Source organism: Octodon degus, unplaced genomic scaffold (assembly GCF_000260255.1).
Source record: "Octodon degus isolate 3935 unplaced genomic scaffold, OctDeg1.0 scaffold00249, whole genome shotgun sequence".
Lineage (NCBI taxonomy): Eukaryota > Metazoa > Chordata > Mammalia > Rodentia > Octodontidae > Octodon > Octodon degus.
Genome location: NW_004524825.1, coordinates 2,058,821 through 2,078,609, shown reverse-complemented (window position 1 = coordinate 2,078,609; position 19,789 = coordinate 2,058,821). Strand labels below are relative to the sequence as shown.

General features: G+C 44.5%; 1 protein-coding gene across 5 annotated transcripts in view; it reads left to right on the top strand.

The window, feature by feature from the left end:
- The first annotated feature begins 4,405 nt into the window (after nucleotides 1–4,405).
- Nucleotides 4,406–19,789, top strand: part of Mtm1 (myotubularin 1) — a 151,141-nt gene continuing 135,757 nt past the window's right edge. For 4 of the 5 annotated variants that reach the window (XM_023706286.1, XM_004646009.2, XM_023706287.1 and 1 more), the window contains exon 1: nucleotides 4,406–4,469. The gene's annotated coding sequence lies outside the window, so the exon portion shown is untranslated. The remainder of the gene's footprint in view (nucleotides 4,470–19,789) is intronic. The other variant, XM_023706285.1, reaches the window with a different exon arrangement.

Sequence of the window (19,789 nt, the reverse complement as noted above, 5' to 3'; positions counted from 1 at the left end):
GGAGGCTGTAAACAGATGGATCACTACGAGTGTGTTCTAGTAGTGAGACCCTGAAAACCCCGTAGACCCTTCTCCCCCCAAAAAAGAACATTTTCATCACACCCCAAACACCCCCTTATTCCCCTTGGGAATTAATTCCCTCCCATACCTCTGGGTTGACTTTTGATTCAAATCCCACAAATCTGCTTTCAGTCGCTGTAGTTTTGTCATTTCCAAATTATAATGAAGGGCTGGGGCACAGCTCAGCAGTGGAGCACTTGCCTGGCATGCTGAGACCCTGGGCTCCACCCCCAACACTGCAAAGACAGGCAAACTATAATATAAATGGAATCATAGGGTCTGTAGTACTTTGTATGTAATTTATTTTGCTTAGCATGACATTTTTGAGATTCACTCATGTTGCAGCATGGATCAATACTTCCTTTTTATTGTTGAACCAAATTCCATTGTATGTACAGTACAGATTTATTTACTCATCCACTAGCAATGAGAATCTGAGCTGCTTACCTTTTTGACTACTATATTTGAAAGACAGCTATGAATATTTGAATACAACTCATTTGTCAATATACGTTTCCTTGTGTCTTGGATACATACCTCAAATGGTATTACTGGGTTGTGTGTGCACTTAGCTTCACAGTTCACTGCCGAGCCATTTCCAGAGGGGCTGCACCACTTTGTTGGAGCTGTAAATATGGGCTAGGGTGGGGAGAGAGAGGTAGGAACACTTGCTTTGCTGTTCTGCTCAAGCAGGTCTTGGACATTGCTTGTTTATTCTTCCCAACAAACTTATGAAGTAGAGACTAATGTCCTCACGCTGCACATGAGGAAATGGAGGCATGGAGAGAAATGCCTGCTCAGAGCCACACCTAACAAGGAGAGCTAGGATTTGAAGCCGGGGCCTTGCATGCCAGGGCCTAGCGGCTTAGCCCCTGCTCCTGCTCTTTGCCCAGCGTCCTGGGAGCAGTGTTGCTGCAGCTCTGGAATGCTGCCACCTTGACCTGCTTCCACGTAGCCTCACTGTGTAAAGACACAGCTGTGGTGGGAAGTTGCATGTGAACCCTTTTTCACTTTTTTTTTTTTTTGGTACTGGGGATTGAACTCATGACCTTGCACTTGCCAGACAGGTGCTTATGCTCCTGAGCTATAGTCTGGCCCCCAGGCCCCTTTTGCAGAGATAGCACCCAGTGGTGAGAAAGGACCAAGAGGCTCTTTTAGGGTCACTGGCTTGCCTGTTGAATTGTTCGGACCCAGTTCTGATTGCATTTTGCTGGGGTATCACAGATGCTTCACTCTTACTTTGTGAACTGTTCATTCTGATTGCTTGTCTTCTGCCTCCTTTTTCCTCCCTAAGGACGGGGCCCCACCTCTTCCTCCACCTTCCCACTCTTGGGTCCTAGGAGCTGGAAGTGGGAACCGGGAGGGGGGGTCACATAGGGGCTCACGTGGTAGGTGTGCTAAGGCAGAAGAGCAGGCACCCCTTTCTCCTGCCTGCTTCTTAAGAACAGGGGCTCTCTCTGGTTGTACCTTCTCCATTCCCCAACCCCAGAGAACAGGATAGAACCCTGGAGAGCAAGAGGCGCCTCCAGCCTGGGGCTTACCAAAAGCAGTGGGGTGTATAGCTTTGAAAATTTGTCAGAGAAGCTTAAGTGTTCTAGGTCCTACATAAAAATAAAATCATCCTGTGCTGTAAGGGTGGTTTTCTGAGTTGAACAGGTATGTGGTGCCTTCTTACCTCAGAAATATTTGCAGCAGATTTTCACTGTACCTAGTAATTGTGTCTAGCCTTTACTCTTCAGGGTGTTTCTTGCTGAAAGATATTGCTGAGGTATTGTGCAGGTGTGTACCCAAATATTCAAATATTTATAAAATATTTATATTGGCTTGAAAATCCTGTAAATCATTATGGGGAAAAATGTATCAAAATGAATGGAACTCACTTCAGAAACAAATGTAAGTCCATTTCAGTTAAATAAATTGTTTAAAGCACACACACACACACACACACACACACACACCAAGCAGGTTCATGTCACACCCGGTGCTGCATCCAGGAGCATCCAGGGCATCCTGAGTGTCCAGCAGTCCCAGACTGGGGTGTCAGTCATCTCCCCAGTCCATGGGAAGGTATGCATAAAATGCAGGAAAGCCCAAGAAACTCACAATACACACACACACACACACACACACACACACACACACACACACAGAGCCCACTCAGAGGAGGGCAGGACTTGGTCTGGAATCCCACAAACTTGCCAACAACAGGGTGGTAAAGCGCTTTCACATCTGTTCATTTATTTGATCTCTGCACTTAATGTGAGGCAGACACAGCACGGGCCATAGTCTCTAGTTCAGAGGCAGAAGTGTCTCTTCTCTACAGCCCCTTTCTGTTCAGACCTCGTCCTCTGACAATTGAGGCAGGACCCAGCTGGACCCTGGGAAAAGTCCCTTTTAGGGTGAACACTGTCACCCATTCTGTACACCCCAGTTTGACCAATGACTTGAACCTCTTATACACTTAACTCATACCTGCTAGTTACAAGGGCTCCGGCCCTGTTGTTGCCTTTGCTTGACTCATCCACACTTTCTTCTATTACTCTGCCCCAGGATACACAGAGGCAGGGAATCCAGTCAGTAGCCCACCAGGGAGCCTCTCCGGCATGCAGATTTAATGAGCAAGCTTTGAAAGCCAGCACAAATGTGAATGTGATTCAAAGAAGTTCACGTCTGGAGAGGGGAGTTGGCAGGGCAGACTCCCAGGGAAATGATGACATCAGTACAACCACAAAGGCTCTGGGGGAACTTCTGAGTTGGCCCGGGCCAGGAAGGACTCCTATTCTGCTCTCTCTGGAGATTGGCCAATCCCGGAGAAAGGAGAAAGTAGGAAGGGCTGGAGAGAAAAAAGAACCCGAAGCATCCAGGGAATGGAAAAAAGTTCCCTGTAAGCAGACCAGAACTTGGGGTGAGCAGAGTAGAGGCACCCTGGAGGAACTGGGTTGGGTAGGATTCAGAAGGCCTTGATACTCATGGAAGAAGTCTTGGCTCTCCGCTAGGACACACTGTGATCCCCCTTATCCTGAGGGATACAGCCCGGTCTGTTTGGTGCCTGAAACCCTGGTTGGTACCAATCTGATATGTATGCTTTTTCCTATGTACATATGCTTATGATAAAGTTTAATTGATAAATTAGGCATGGGCAGAGGTTAACAACAACAATAGCAAAACACAACAATTATAACAATATACTTTAATAAAATTGTAGCATTACTATTGAACTTTGAGGCCATTATTAGGTAGAATAAGGGCCACTGGGACCCAAGCACTGTAATATGGTAACCCTCGATCTGATAACTGAGGCAGCTACTAAGTGACTAGCGGACCAGTAGTTGTGTCCAGCGAGGATCCAGTAGTATATACAGTCGGACAAAGGGACGATTCATGTCCTAAGGAAGAAGGATCTGGACATTGGTTCCATTGCCTCAGAATGGCATGAAATTAAGACTTATGAATTGCTTATTTCTAGTATCAGGCAAAACACATATTTTTAGATGCCAAAGAACTAATACTTATAAGAGTGAAAAAGATCATGATAAAATAATCCTATTTACTCAAAGTGCTCATGTATAATTATTATGCGGCACAAGGGATATTATGCACATTCTTCGATGTGCCAGATTGCTTTATTGGATTGCACAGAAAATTGTCTGCGGGTTTGTCTTCTTTTTTCCCTTTCGCTTTCTAGTTACTGTATTAATGGTCATGGAACCCAAACGTCAAAATGAAGAAATTTTGAACTGAAATATATCCTTTCATTAAGTCCCAGAAGCGTTCTTGGGAAGATGTTGTACCACAGGAGGGACACCCCAGCCATTATATTAGATGGGTTTGTGGATTGCAGCCCTTACACCAGAGTCAGTTAAAGTTTTATTTTTCTTTCATAGTATCTCAACTTTATGCAGCCAGTCCTATGGACTCAGTGATAGCTCAAATTAATGACATCCACAAAGTTCTGTCCAGGGAAGATTTCCCTGTGGACTTTCCCTTTATTGGAAAAAACCAGCAAACCCCAGACAAGAGTCCTGGGACTACGCTTCCCAGCCGCCTCCGCTGGTCGCTGGTTCCCACTTCCCTCACAGGAGTGTCCCCTGGCATCTTGGCCCTGCCCACTCCCGGCACCATATGGTGAACTACAATTCCCAGATGCCTTCACGAACTGGACCCTTCAAAAAGAGCTTCCCAGAAACCTTGCGGACGAAGAACCCCGCCCCTTGGAGCGGCTCCCTAGGAGTCTTCCGCCCACCCCACCCATGTCACGTGACGCATCTCTGCCAACCAGCGTGCGGAGGAGGGAAGCCGGCGGAGGTCGGGGGCGTGGATACCTCGGGGGCGGGGCGAACTCTGGAGGGGGCGGAGCAGGGCCCGGGTGCCGAGCAGCCTGGCAACGGCGGTGGCGCCGGGATCCCGAGGTGGGTCCGCGTTCACGGGCGATCTGGCTCTGAGATGGGTGCTGCGGGGACCAGTGATGGGGGGCGGACACGAGGAAGTTGGGACTCCCGTGGCCGATGGGTCGCCCGGGGCTTTACCGCACCCGCGGGTGGGGGTGGGGTTCGCCCGGGCGCCTCCGCTGTCCCCGCGGGTGAGGGTTGAGGCCGGCGAGCAGCAGGCAGGTGCCTCCGACTTCCCCTGTTCTCCCTGGGCGAAGGTCAGGACCGGAATTGAGCTGGCGGCCCGGGAGACTGGGCTCGGACGTCGCAGCCGCTGTGTGTACTTGCTTTCCCGTCCCGGGGAGACGGGCGGGCCAAGCGTCCACCCTGCGTCCCCGGCGACGCGCCGCAGCTGGTCCTTGCCCTGGCCCTCGCCCTCGGCGTGGGGTGGGTACGCGCCACATCGCCCGCGGGCCTGCGGAGTGGTTACAGCCCAGCACTGGCCGGGAAGCCTTAATCTCCGCTCTCGGCCGGTGTTTGTGTGTCACACACTGCTTTATCTGCTTTTGCAACAGTTGAGGAAAGATCTGAGGAGGAACGGTTAGTTCCCTGATACGCAGTCGGAAGTATGCACAGGCACGAGCAAGCGCTCTTGGCTGGGGTTGCCTCCCTTAACTGTCTTTTGCTGCGCTCAGGAAGTGAAAACTAATTTTAGTATTTGCCTAAGCAAATATGAAGTGAATCTGCTCTAAAGATTCCTGTTAGGGGCTTTGTGAGCGAATGTGTGACGAGGTGTATTGTGCTGGATTTTAACTCCAGGCGATCCACCCCGATCGCGAGGGTGGAATTGTAGCAGTTTAGAATTGACTGGGACCTTGAAGTTCGTGTAGTTGATTTGTTTCCTAGATGAGGGAACTGAGGCTCGCAGAGGCTAAGGCAAGCCCGGAAACTTAAAGGCAAAGCTGTTAGCACAAGGCAAGTCTTGGGGGTGTCTCAGTTCTGTCTCGTCTGGGTTCTTTTTACCGTCACAGCACAGTTTTATTCCTTGTGAAGTATCCACTTTACACAGCCTTCACACCGAGCCGGAAGTTCTGCTGTAGTTCGTACCATCTTGGATTTCCTTCGGAACCACCTCAGAACCTCAGGCTTATTACTTACATGCACACATTCTGCTTTCCTCCAGCGTATACAGTGGGGAGTCAGGTATTCAACAGGTTTCATGCAGAGTGACTTTTTTTCTGCCCTTCTGGGGATTGTCTGAACAAAATCAAATCTACCCTAAAGAGATTCCACACCATGGAGGGAAATTCAGACATGGTGTACATGGCCAGCTCCTGAAGTGCTTGAAGGTGAATAATGTTCATTGGTGCTTTTAAATATGAGTACAGTTATTACATGATTGGTCTTCTTACCTTTAAAGTCTAACTCGTATTTATCAAGTTGTTGGTGGTTTCATTCATTCATTAAACAGTGTGTCTAAGCGCTGGGAAGACAGCAGAGTGCACCCTGATAAGGCCTGGTGGAGTTTATGCACGGGAGGCAGGCAATAAAAAATAAGCAGTGCTATATTTTCTGGCAGAAGTGAATGCTATAAAAAATAGAACTCTGAAACTCTACAATGACAAAAACAGGCTAATGTGATTGAGAGTGACTTAGGCATCGCTTTGAATTGCTAGTTTTAGGTTGTCAGCTGCTGCTCCATTAAAGCAAATAAATCCAAAAGTAAATCTGCCTGAATCTAGGAGATTCTCTGGAGTCATCATTTCTCCCGTGAGTGCCTGTTGGATAAGTTCATCCCAGGCTTATTTTTACATGCATTTTCCCTTCTTGAATGCAAGCACTGATTTCAAAAACTGAGGGAGGTCCTTTTCTGGTCGCTTGCTCTGTCCCTACCGAGATAGCACGTTCGAGCTGCAGAAGAAGGCGCTGAAAAGGACAGTATTGGTTGTTGATCTCATGCCAACACCTGCTGCATTCTGAGGCCACCTTACACAAGAGGGGGTTCTCTTCCTGTGTGCTGCTTTGTACTGTGAACCTGTCATTCGAACTAATTGTCAATCTGTGTGTGGTTTGGTTTGTAAAGAAATAAGTTCATTTTGAAATAGCTCCAGAGTAAAGAAGCACTCAAGTTCTCAGGAACAAGAGCTCTCACTCAAAAAAGGGCATAAAGGAGGACTCATTGGAGGTTCATGAGTTTAATAACACTCAGTTCTCTCGTATTGTCTGTGTTCAGTAGCTTCAAAGCAAAACTCAAAGGTTCTGAAAATGATTGCAGTTCCAAAAATATTCCAGTATTCCTTCTCCAAAATGAGGGGAGAATATAAAACGTGGTTACTTTAGAAACCACTGAAAATGTGTGGCTCTTGATCTTGAGAGCTCCAAAATAAAGAGAAAAACAGGCTCTTCAAAACTCAGGAGGTGGGGGGCCGGGAGATGGCTCAGTAGAATAAGTGCTTGCCTGACAAGCACAAGGGCCTGAGTTCAATCCCCGGTTCTGCCAAAAAAAAAAAAAAAGACTCAGGAGGTGACATTTTTAAGCAGGGACCAGATGGTTCTAAAGACTGGAGTTTCTAATTATTTCTAAAGTTATTCAATGCTATAACAGCACAATAGGGTGTTTTCATTATTCTTTAGTAATTTCTCTTCCCTGTACTGACCTCTTTTAAGTTCTGCTTGCTTTATTTTGTAGTTTCTCTCAGTTCATTTATTTCTCCTTGGCAGGTGAGGGGACTGTCATTTCCCAAAAGGCCTGGACTCTGGGTTGGTAGTTTCCTCACATTTGGATGCTGGCTCTATTATTTCCTGTGAGACCTTGGGCAAGTTGCTTGTGTGCCTCGGTTTCCTTATCTGTAAAGTGAAAATAGTAGTAGTACTGTCTCAGAGGGCTGTTGCAAGGACCGAATAGTCTCACCTAAGTGCTTCAAGTAGTCATAGTAAGTCTTCAGGAAAAGTTGACCATTATTGGCTTGAAAAATCTGGAAATCTTTTCAGGAAAAAGTGGCCATATTCATGTCTCTATAAACTTTTAGAAAGCCAGGAACCCGGATTTTCTGGACATTTCTCTGCATTTCATTGTTGTGAGCTTGTAATTTGAGGTGACATTGGAGCAAGGTGGGAGGAAGTCCCCTGCACTGGGGTTCCCGAAGCTGGGTTCAAGTCCAAGCTCTTTGTGACGCTGGAAAGTCATCTTACCTCACTGCTGGTAGCTCTTCCATGAGTAAGACAGGGCTCATAAAACCTGCCCTACCCGCTTTCTTCTTAAGTTTGATGTGCATCTGGGGCCTTTGCAAGCCTCACACCATTACCATTACTGCGCCAATGCATTATATAAGCCATGCTGTTTGGAGAACAGCTGTCCTTCCTGTTCTTGGCTTATTGTGCCTATAGGGACAGGTGTGGCCTCTTTGCCTCAGTCTCCCTCTTCTCTCACCATTGAAATATTGAAATATGCTGGTGTTCTCTTGCCTTGCCTGGGTGGACCCTATCCGCATACTCCACAAGTTTCTGTTTTATTTCTTCCTAAAATGGTAGCCGTGCCCAAAAGCTACAACTCTTGTTGCATAGGTCCTGCTTTATCTTGGTCTTAACCATCCAGCAGAAAAGTATAAAGATGAAATATAGGAAGTAAAACCATGCTGTTATGTTGAGCTGTGGGGGACTCAGGTCAACAATTTCTGACATTGTCAGTGAAGTGGAGGACCCAATACTATTATGGGCTACTGGACTCTTTTAGAATATTTTGCTGAGTTAACACCCCTATAATATTCAAATAACGGAACTAAACAAAAAAAGGGTATACAGATGAATGTCCATTTTGTATCTGTATATTCAAAATGGTTAGGGTAGATATATAGTTACATTCTCTTAATGAATAGAGGGATTTGTTCTAATAGTGTTTGTAAATAGGATATCATGTCCACATCTTATATAGCAATTAACCACTAGGAAAAATGTATGCAATGTGTTAATTATTGAAACTGTCCTACAAAAAAATTTTTTTAAAATATTATTACTGCTAATTGGCATATGGGCAAACCATGATATAAATATATTCATTTTGTAACTGAAGGAAATTTGATGGCATCCATGTGGAATTTACCTTGCTACATGCAAAGGATAACAAAACGACCAGCCTATATTCATTTATCCCTTATTGAACACATCAGTCAAGCAGAGATTCAAGCAAATAGAAAATACAAGTGGAACGTGATTGCTTTAGGTAGAGCTGCTTCTTAGACAGAGCTCTTGGCTACACAAAGCACTGTTCCATCCCAGCCACAACAATCAAAGCAAAGGCAAAAGAAAGGAAATAAAGAATGGTTTAATAGATGCTAGAGTAATAAATTTTTCAAAATGCTTACAAAAGTGAGTATTCAATAAAATCTATGCCATATAAAAAAAGAAAAAAAAATGGTAGCCATGTGTAACCAGCAGATCTGAGACGACCACTAGGCAAAGCTGCACCAGGGAATGTTACCCACATCTTTCTCGAATCTCTCAGGTTGGGCATCTTGCCATATTCTGATCAAGACCCAACTGCTCCTCAGTCAGTGTGAGGGCCTGCTGCATTCATTGGACTACACTGGACTGGATGTTTATACTGCGAGGCTCTGGAGAAGGGATTGGGAGGGGTAGTTGCTCCGCGGATCAGCACCTCTTTCTGTGCTCCCGCACTACACGGGCTCAGGGTCCTTTTTTCTTTTTCTTTCTCAAACCTGTTTCTCTGTATATTGAAATGGCTCAGTGGCTGGGGAGATAGCTCAGTAGAATAAGTGCTTGCCTGGCAAGTGCAAGGTCCTGATTTAGGTCCCTGGTACCACACACAAAAGAAAGAAAGAAATAAAGGAAGAAAGAAAGACAGACAGAAAGAAAGAAAGAGAAAGAAAAGAAAAGAATATGTCTCCATGTGGAGTTCCCTGCAGGTCCATGTCCTTACATTTGTTCATTGTTGTTCCTTGACTCTGTCTTGATAGGTACCCACTGCATATTTCAGTGAGAACTGTTTTCATCTTCCAAGCTTGTAATAAGGAGGTCTGAGGTTGGAGGCACATTTCTGGGTGTGTGAAACCCAACGTGGCCAGTGCACGCAGTAGACATCTCGTAAACATTCATCGACTTGCACTGGATGGGGGTGCAGCTTAGCATTGTTCAGACATGTCTGTTATAAGCATTCTGTTGTAAGCCTAGAGATCCTGCTGCTCCTGCACAGGATGAACTAGAGCTCATGCCTAGCCTTTCTTTGCACAGTCAAATAGCAAAGGAATAAGGCAGTGCTTTGAGTCCAGTGATGGGAAGCTCCTCACACATTGCTTTGTCACCCCTTTCTTCACAGTTCCTTGACTTTTGGTCTCTGTTGTGAGCAGTTTGAGTGCAGGGGAGATTTTGCTTTGCTTGCAGGGCTGTTGGGGATAGGAAGGGCTAAGGGAAGTTGAAGGGTTATAATTGAAAGTAAAATTAAAAGTAACTTTTTGGTAACATACTCAGCTCTTATCCCCTGTGGAAACCTTGACAACACACAGTGGCGTCTTCTTTATTGTGGCAATTGTTAGATTTTGACATCATATCCTTGACCTTTTGGCGAGAACAAAGTTGCCCTGCTTTCCCCAGGGTCCTCAAATGGAATGGGCCGCCATGTGAGTGCCATCCTTGCCCCTCTGTGGGAGCCACTGGGGCAGAGGAGGGTTAAAGGACATTCTTAGCACTGGGCGGTGGTGCTTTAATTCCCTTAAATGACCTTTACATTCCTTTATGGTCCTGAAATTACTTAGGTGGGGAATTAAGAGAATAGGGATTGCACTTAATCCCAGCAGGCCTGGAATTGGCCCCAGCTCAGGTACATAAATAAGAAATGTACCTGTACAGGAGTATGGTGGTACACAGCGTGCCTGCTGCTCGGAGCTGTTTGGGGGCGCAGTGAGGAGGCAAGTTTTCTCCAGAGGGCCTGCCTCTGACAGCAGTTACGGGGCTAGTAGGATCCCAGCAAGCCCTGCCAGTCTTCCATTTGAGCTTTCTAGTTGTTCTGAGGTGTGCCTTGCACACCTTGGTGGTTTTAGATCTGGGAGAGAAAGCCTGTGTGCCTCCTACGCTTGGAGGGAGACCTTTTGTGGCTGGCGCCCAGCTCTTTGGATCTCCAAGTGCAGTAGAGTGCAGAAGCTTGGGAGTTGAGGCTGAGTCTTAATTCTGCAGGACATTTCCTTTCTTCCAGGTCACAACTCTATTTCCCCAGGGGTTCCCATCACTGTTAGGTATGTCCTGAATGCCCACTGGCAACCTGTGTTCATAAAGGTTGTCTGGAAACCCGTACTCCTCAGTAGCTACTCCTGGAGCTTGTGAGAGATACAGAATTGCAGGTCCAGCCCACACCCACTAAGAACCCCAGCAGAACACGTCATCAGAATCTGCTTTTTTTTTTGTCCTGGAAATCGAACTCAGGACCTTGAGTTTGCCAGGCAGGTGCTGTGCCACTGAGCTATATCCCAGGTCCCAGAATCTGCATTTTAATGAGACCCCAAGGGATTTTATAAAGCAAAAATTAAAGATAAAACAGCTCATGTGAGAACTAGTTCATATCCTGGCTTCCTAAACGTTGGAGATGAATGTGAGCCATATGCATCGTTTAAAATTTGGTAGTAGCCTCAAGAAAAAAAATAAATGATTAATTTTAATATATTTTATTTAACCAAGTAGGTGTAAACTGCATTTACACATGTTATCAGTGTGATTTGTACTGCTACCAAGCTGCTTCTGTTTCATGTTTGCAGTGTATCTCCGCCTGGCCTAGTTGACTGTACTGGCTGTCAGGGTGTCAGACAGCGCGGTTGAAGGCTACCTTTTGGCTTGGTTTTGCTGACCATGTCATCTGATTGGCTGTCAGTAGTAGCGTTCATTAACGTTAGACATGATCTTTGTCAAGACCTTAGCCCATTGCTTTTACATCATGTCTCATTGAGTCCTTACAACAGTTTTTTGAGGGAGGAACTAATCATATCCCTGCCGAATTTCTTCCAGAGAAGTGAAGTCCAAGGTGGGGCACCTAGGAAGCTGGCGCTTCTAAACTGAGGCAAATCTGACTTCTGAGTCACAACCTCTGCTGCAGCTTCCTGGGGCTGTCAGGGCTCCAAGGTCTCTTCTGGTGCCGGTTTTTTGAAAGCTGCCGTAAGAAGGCGCAGTTGGTACCTGTGAATGCATGTTTTTTTCTTGGGGCCCATAAGCTCTCACTTGGAGTCCCTAAACAGAAGTTTCCTCATCTTGGGAATTCTAAAGAACTGTGGTTTACCAGGCTGGCTGCTCATTAGAACCCCCGGGGACTCTTAAATACCTGGTGCCCGAGCCCCACCCACAGCCCTTGGGATTTAATTAATCTGCGGTGAAACCCATGCGGGCAGTTTTAGCAGCCCTCTCGCTGATTAAGGCTTCTGGAGCCTTCTCAGCTTCACCTGTTAGGAATCACCTGGGCCAGGGAGGCAGAGAGAAACGCAGGTACTGCCTGTCTCCTTTCCAGCAAACTCCCTGAGCGGTGCCCACGCCCCTGGGCTGTGGCTTGCATCAGAGTGACCCTAGGGGCTTTTGCACTGTGACAAGTGCCCTGATTCCATGCCCTGCAGTTTCTGAGGCAGGAGCCCTGGGCTGGGCTCCAGGGTCTTTGTGGAAGGAGGGGTGTGTTTCCCGTGCCTCTTCCTAGTCTGTTTCCTTTAGGTTGTCTGTAGATACACCTCTCCTGCACACCAGGGGAAGGTTGTAAATGGATGTTGACTTTTATCCAATCCCCGTGGTGCCTTATGGAGACCTGGTTTTTTCCCTCCTCGAACCTGTTGATGTGGTGGGCCATTTTAAGGGATTTTCTGATATACCTTTGTAGCACTGAGTTTGCTTTGGATTGCTGGGATGAACCCACTGTGGTCATAATCTTTCTTACTCCAGTCATACTTTGGTGTTACTTGACAGCTTTAAAAGTCGTCAGGGGGCCAGGGAGATGACTCAGTAGAATAAGTGCTTCCTGACAAGGGCAAGGGCCTCAATTCAATCCCTAGTTCCGGGGGAAAAAAAAGTCGCCAGGTTTGGTGCTTGACATATTTAGACAGGAAAATTTTGTCCCAGTCCTCATGGTTGGCTTGGTGTTCCAGTTGCAAGCTGGAACTTGTGGGTGTCCAGTGCCTTGTGACTCAATACCCTGCCCAGCCAAAACAATTAGTTGGGTACTCAGCGCACCTCCCAGAGCCAATTAATGATGAATATGAGGTACACTACAACTGTACTAGATTTGATTGGCAACATTTTTTCAGGGTTTTAATATCTACAATTATGAGTGTGCTTTTCCTATACTGTCTTTGTCTGGTGTACACCCATTATTCTACTAGCCTGATAAAGTGAGCTGTGATATTCCCATTTCTGTTATTTGAAAGTTTGTGTAAGACTGGGATTGTGTGGTCATTGAGTGATTATAGAACTTGTGTGCAGAGCCAGCCAGGCCTGAATATTTTAAACTCCCAGTTGATATTGGCCATCGCCACACTGCCCTTGCAGTCCTGTATCCTGCTGCTGGTTATTTGTGCCTTCTCATCCTTGGTTGGTCTTGTTAGAGGTTTGTCAGTTGTGCTTATGCGACCAACTTTATAATGATTCTGTTCATTTATTTTTGACTTTTAAAATGAAGTTTTAAATGACTTTAAGAATTTGGTGTGATTGGGAAGTCAAACTCTTCAGCAGGTTGCATTCAATTCAGGAAGTCCAGCTTCAGTCCCGTCTCTGGGCAAATGTGCTGCTCCTCCTATCACTTTCATTACTTTGTTGTTTTGTAAATTTGAACAAGCACAAACACAAGCCTGTGTATATGTTTTCTCCCATTTCTCACATGTAGACAAGCCTACTTCATACGCTATTCATATTCAGGCTTTTTTATTCAAATATATTCAAGAAGTCACCCATTTTCCCCTTCTGTCTTTGAATTTATTTCACTGCTTAGATTCTTCAAAACAGTATTTTAATTATTTTGTTGTAGTTTACTCTAATTTCATTGACTCATTCATTCATCTGTGAGTTGCTTAAAACTGTTTTTAAATTTGCATATATATGAAGAGAAATAGAAGAGAGGGAGAGAGAGAGAGAGACAGACAGACAGACAGAGACACTGTAGTTCAGCTCAGACTGACCTTGAACCCACTATATAGCCTAGGCTGGCCTTGAGCTCTTGACAGTCCTCCTGCCTCAGCCTCCCACATGTTGGGGCTACAGGTGTGTGCCACTGTGCCTGGTTGCAAATATATTTTCTAGGAATTTTCAAAACTGATTCCTAATTGAATATCACCATGTCCAGAGCCTGTGGGGTAATGCTATTAACTTTTGAAATTTTCCAAGGATATGTTTATGTGTTCTTGTGTGGCTGGCTTCTCTCACTGAGCATCACACTTCTTGTATTCGTCTTTATGTTGCTGTGTATATGAAGAGCTGCTGGCTTCCTATTGCTGAGTCGTATTCCAGAGTATGGATATAATGATCAGTGGTCAGTGGGCATTTGCCTTGATTCAGTTTTGGACCATTATCAGTGAAGCTACTGTGAACGTTCATGTGGTTTTCGTGTGGACACGTGTTGTCATTTGCCTTGTGTAAATACTGTAGTTAGACAAGACATTGCTGGGCCATATTCCCTTTCATTTTCTTAACTGTGCCAAAGGGTTTTAATTTGATGAAGTTCTATTTGTTTTCCCCCTATGGATTTGTTTTCTAAGGAATCTTTGGCCAATTTAAGTCCACCAGAATTCTCCTGTGTTCCCCTCTGGAACTTCTTAGTTTTAGCTCTTAATGTTTGTATCTGCTGTGGCAGACAGACCATAGGCCGGCCCTCCAGGTTCCAACCCCCAGTGTTCCCTGTTGTCCCCTCCCCCACTTGGGTGTTGGTGGGACCTCAGACTTGTGTCTAGCCATTGGAATATGGAAAATGTGTAGGTTCTACAGATGTAAGGTCAGAGCAGTTGGTTCTGAGTTAACAAAGAGGTTATCCTGGAAGAAGGCCTGAAATAATGAGTAGAAAACCTTTGAAAGACAGTACAGGTCCTCTTGGAGGTAAGAGATTCTCCTTAGTAGTTTGTCCATGCCAGCAGCTACTCTGAAGAAAACAGGGCTCTCTAAGGTCTTCCGAGGCCCTCTGTCACAGACTCACAGAGCTGAATCCTTGCAGCCACCTGAAGGAGCTTCGCAGCAGGTCTGCCTCAGATGAGTCTCCGCGTGAGGATGTGACCTGACCACCACCTTCACTATTACCTGTCGGATCCTCAGGGAGGCTCCCAGCTAAGCTGAGCCTACACTCGTGACTCACAGACGCAGAGGCATAGTTGATGGATATAGTTAACAACTTTGAAGTTTGTAGTACGGTAATGTAAAACTACTACGTCTGTGTTCCACTTTAAGCTCATTTTTTATTACTGTGTGAAAGAAGGGTAATGAGTTTTTCTTTCATAAAGGCATCATACTTTCTCAGCGTACTGTAGATAACACCATTTTCCCACTGAATCACCGTGTTATTTTTGGTGAAAGTCAATTAATGCTTGGTAGGACCCCAACATGCTGGGCCTGATCATGAACTGTTCTGTTCCACTAATCTGTGTGTCTCTTTATACCAATACTACACTGTCTTGCTTAGTGAGGCATAATATAAGTGTGGAAATCAGGTAGTAGAAGTAGTCCAACTTTGTTCTTTTTTTCCCAAGGTTGCTTTGACTATTCTTGGTCCTCTGTGTTTCCATAACAAGTTTACAATCATCTGGTCCGTTTTGACAACAAAGCCCATTGGGAGTTTGGACGACCTTCCATTGACTTTATAGATCAATATTGACATGGCAATCAGGAGTCTTCTGATCATTAAGCATGATGTATTTTGCCGGTGTGTTTAGCTCTTTGATGTCTCTCAGCAGTGTTTTAGTTTTCAGTACATGGTTGTTGTATATATTTTGCTAAATGTTCCCCTCAATACTTTATTCTTTCTGTTATTGAAGATACCATTTTAATTTTTGCATGTTTGTTTATTCTCTTTTTTTGTATTAAGTACAGGTCTACAGGGTCTTACTACACAGATCGGACTCCTAGTGATCCTACTGTTTTCAGCCTTCCAAGCACTGGGATGTCAGGTGCGCACCACCATGCCCAGTCTCAGTCACTGTCTCAGCACACCCCGGGGGGTGGGGCCCACAGGTTGCACTGGGGAGCGAACCCCCAATCGCTGCACCTACCTAAGCAGGCGCTTTCGTCTGCTGAGCTGTCTGGCGGGCCCTGTTTATTCATTATTAACAATACAAAAACTACTAAAATATACAAATACTAATCTTATATTGGCCTTGTGCATCACACAACCTTCCTAAATTTAATTATTTTAGTAGTTTTTCTGTACTATCTCAGGATTTTTTTTTACACCTATTACCATGTTGACTACAAATAGCTTTACTTCATGCTCTTAGTGTGTCATATGTTATGCCTTGTATTTCTTTTGCTTGACTTACTAAAGATCTCTAAAAGATGCTAAATGTGAATAATGAGAGCGGCTGTCCTTGTCCTCCCGTTCTGGGTGAGAAGTTGGCTCCACTAAGTGTGATGACAGCTGAGCATTTTAAAACTCCAGATTGGATATGGAATTCCATTTGGAGAAGCCACGTCTTGGGTGCAGCCCTTGGGAAGCTGCTGGGAGCACCTGGTGGACTGTGTTAGCACTTCCATGCCCATGCTCAGCCTCTGCTCCCCAGCTTTCCCTTCTGGTGTTGCTAACCCAATTTCCATCTGGAATGTGAAAATTCTTTTTAGTGCTCTCTGCAGCGCCATGTACTGTTTTGTCTTCTTTTTTATTGCATGAAAATTCTCTGTCTGATCTATATATATATATCATTTTAGAACTGGAGTTTCTTCATCTTTTCTTTGCTGTTCTGTCAACATCAGTTGTTGTTCCTCTTTATCTCTTTGCTTTCTTATTTCTGCCCTTATTCTTAGATTATTGCTTGCATATCTGTGAGACCTTCTGAGCCAATAGTGCCAAGTTCAGAAAATGTATGAGATCAGTCTTTTCACCTTCTTCTGTAATAGATGAGTGGTTACTTGTGTTTATGGCTGGAACATTAGATAGCTGGCCAAGTCGGAGCATGACTGTTATCCATACTCTCTGGATCACTGCAAGTCTTCCTCTCTCTGAGTCTCCCATGATCCTAATTAAGCCAGTCTTTGGGGATTCCCTTTGAACACTCTTCTATTATCACAAACTGCCAGGCTTGCCAGGCAAGCTATTGCTCTTACTGCAAATCTCTACTAACCTCCATGGTCAACCTGGTTGTGTAAGTTAGGCCTAATTAAGATGAGTCAAGTCTAACCTCTTTAAGAGTTAAGAGACCCTATGCAACATTTTCCAAAGCTATGTAAAGCAAGGTCAGAAAACACCAAACCAAAATTATTCAGCCCACTTTTTGGAACCCTTTGGAATTGACTTCAGAGACTGTGGTGCCTTAAAATGATACTCCCAGTGGTATCGGTCTTTGAGTAAGGATTCAGCATCCTCAACACAAATCAATCATAAATACAGAGTGAGCACTGGTACTTGGAAGAGCATTACTTTTGGTCTAAAAATGCATTTAGTTTAGAATTCATGAGCTAGCATCTTACGTAGCTTTAACCTCTAAGGTCAAATTCAAAGGAAGAATTCGAAGAATACATTAGTGACAGCATTGCTGGAATGGATGTGCATCATTAAAGGGCGTTACTTGGATGAATAACTCATTTTGCTACTTGTACTCCAATAGGCTTTTAAACAAGTGCCCCATTGCGTTGTAGTCGCACCTCATGAGATGTTGATTCTGGTTTTACCCACTAGTAATAAAACTTTCCCTTCTTTTAAATATACTTTTAATGTAGGCTTCCATGACACAGGGAATATTGCAGTGGACAAACAAGAAAGGGTACTCTTTCAGTGCTTCATGGACATGGATGCAGGGGTCTCTATATGTTACTCACCTTTAAAACACAGGCTAAGACTCTCTTTGTGACTTGTCAGATTGTATTGCATAGATGGAATTCCATGAAAAATTTTATTTAGACAGCTTAAGCAGAAAGCCTAATGTCCTCTTCTTTGATCATCAATTAGAGAATTAGAATGCCAGGCATCTAGTAAGTGTCAGTTCTATCTTTGACAGTTACTAGTGGACAGGTTGTTTAACCTTCCTGCTCCTCGTGTCTGTCAGTTGTCGTGTGAAGAGAGTAACACTTGTTGCCCTCTTAGGTGGTTGGTGGGGGCTGATGACTTCATGTGTGCTGAGAACAGTGCGTGGTAGGTAGCAGGCAATTTGAACATGGAAGCTATGCTCGTTATCTTTAAGTAAATGTTCTGTTTCACTGCTGACAAGTCACCCCTATTACCATCTTTATTCCTATTTAGCTTTCTTATGCCTGTTTATTCTCCTTAGTGCTACGTGAGTCATCTTATGTTTGCTCATTATCTCCCCACCTCAGTTCTTAGCTCCTTGGAGACTTATATCAGTTTGGGGGAGACTCATCTATTGTGGTTCAGAGTAGTGGCCCAGCATATGTTTACTGACTGATTTTGAACCCTATGGAAACAGGGATTAGTAAAAACCTATGCCGATTGAGGGATGGCTCTGAGATAATTTTCCTGGGGTCATTTCATTACTTCTTCTAGGAAGCCATAGGAATATTTCAGTACTGGTTAGTCTGTGTCCACTGAGCACTTATAGAGGGGACAGATCAGATAGCTCTTAAGTGTAATCATATGTTGATATGACCATTTTGTGGATAACCTAGTCGCAGAGGGTTGTGTCCCACCAAAACATATGTCAAAGGCCTACCTTCATATGACCTTACTTGGAAAGTATATGCAGATATAGCTAGTTTCTCGAGGTTTAAGCCTGGGTCCAGTGGATCATCCCTTACTTTTGTACTATACAGTTGTATGTTAGCATTATAGTAACTGGTTGTGCTTGTCAGTACCTTACCTTGAGGGACACAGGGTACAAGTAGGGTGTTTACCTACTTGGTATGATGAACAGCCGGGAGTATGCCTGTGTCAAAGTGGCATTTAGATCCACCTTTATGCCCATCTAACTGATTTTGCATATGTTTACCTGTGCATCACAGAGGGTCTAACAGACCCACAACATTCCAGGATTTGTTTTAAAAATAAAGCTTTCTTTTGATTTTTGTGGTAGAAGTAGCCCAGTTCAGTACAATGACACATGAAAAACCAGATTTGCAAGTTTTGGATGAAGTCAAAAGTGAATCATCGGATTACTCATGCATGGGTAATGAAGATGATCCATTATGGTAAAATACATGCTTTCATAGCAGAGCAGTGGTGTAGGTGTGTTGTGGTGATGGCGATGATGACTTTGATGTTGGCCACGTGAGTCAAAGTTCCTGTGACAGTGAGGTGGAACACAAATCAAGTGATACAGACACAGGGAAGGCAGCCTCCTTGATTCAGATAATGAAGAAAACAGCAATGTGAATACATATTTGACTAGTTGAAATGTTGCAAAATGGCCATGCAACCAAATGGGAAGATTGACCAATGATAGAACTAGGTCCAAAAACATAGTGTAGGTCTTGGCAGGGGTGCAACATATTGGACAGAATGCCAGCACTGCCATTCAGTGTTACAAATAGTAGCAGACTAAATGCTACAAGATGCTATGAAATACACAATGGCTGAAATGCAAGTAAAACATACTATATGCACCAATAGGCATATTAAAAACTGTACTTATTATGACACCTCACTAGCTGAACTGAAAGCATTCATAGGTCTGTTGTCCTTAATGCAGATTTCTCAAGGTGCTTGCAGAGCTGTGAAAGACAGAAAAGCAATGGGTGAAGATACGGCACAAAAATTCATGCCCTTGTAGATGTAAAGACATTATTCTTTCACTTTACACATTTATGTTGGAACTCAGCCATTGGGTCCTCATTTGTGTAATAATAAAGTGAATGATGTTGTGAACAGATTTGCTGTTCCCTTCTCTCAAACTGGTCAGAATGTAGCATTCACCAGTTGGCTTACTGGTTTCCAACTGATGGCACATTTGCTAACAAAACACAAGGTGACCAGCAGAGGCATTATAGAGAAGAATGAAGCAGAAATTCCAAATGAAGTGTTGCAGTTTCAAAAACAGAACTGTATAGTGCAATCTTTGAATTTGAGAAAGTCATGACATTGGTCTCATATATGGTAGAGAAAAGCAAACTTATCCTGCTGGTGTCAACATTGCACCATGATGGAAATGTTGATCAGGGAGCCTTGATGAAATGGAAGCCTGAGATGGAAACTTTCAACAACAGAACCGAACATGGTGTAGATGTTGGTGATGAGGTGTGCAGCAACT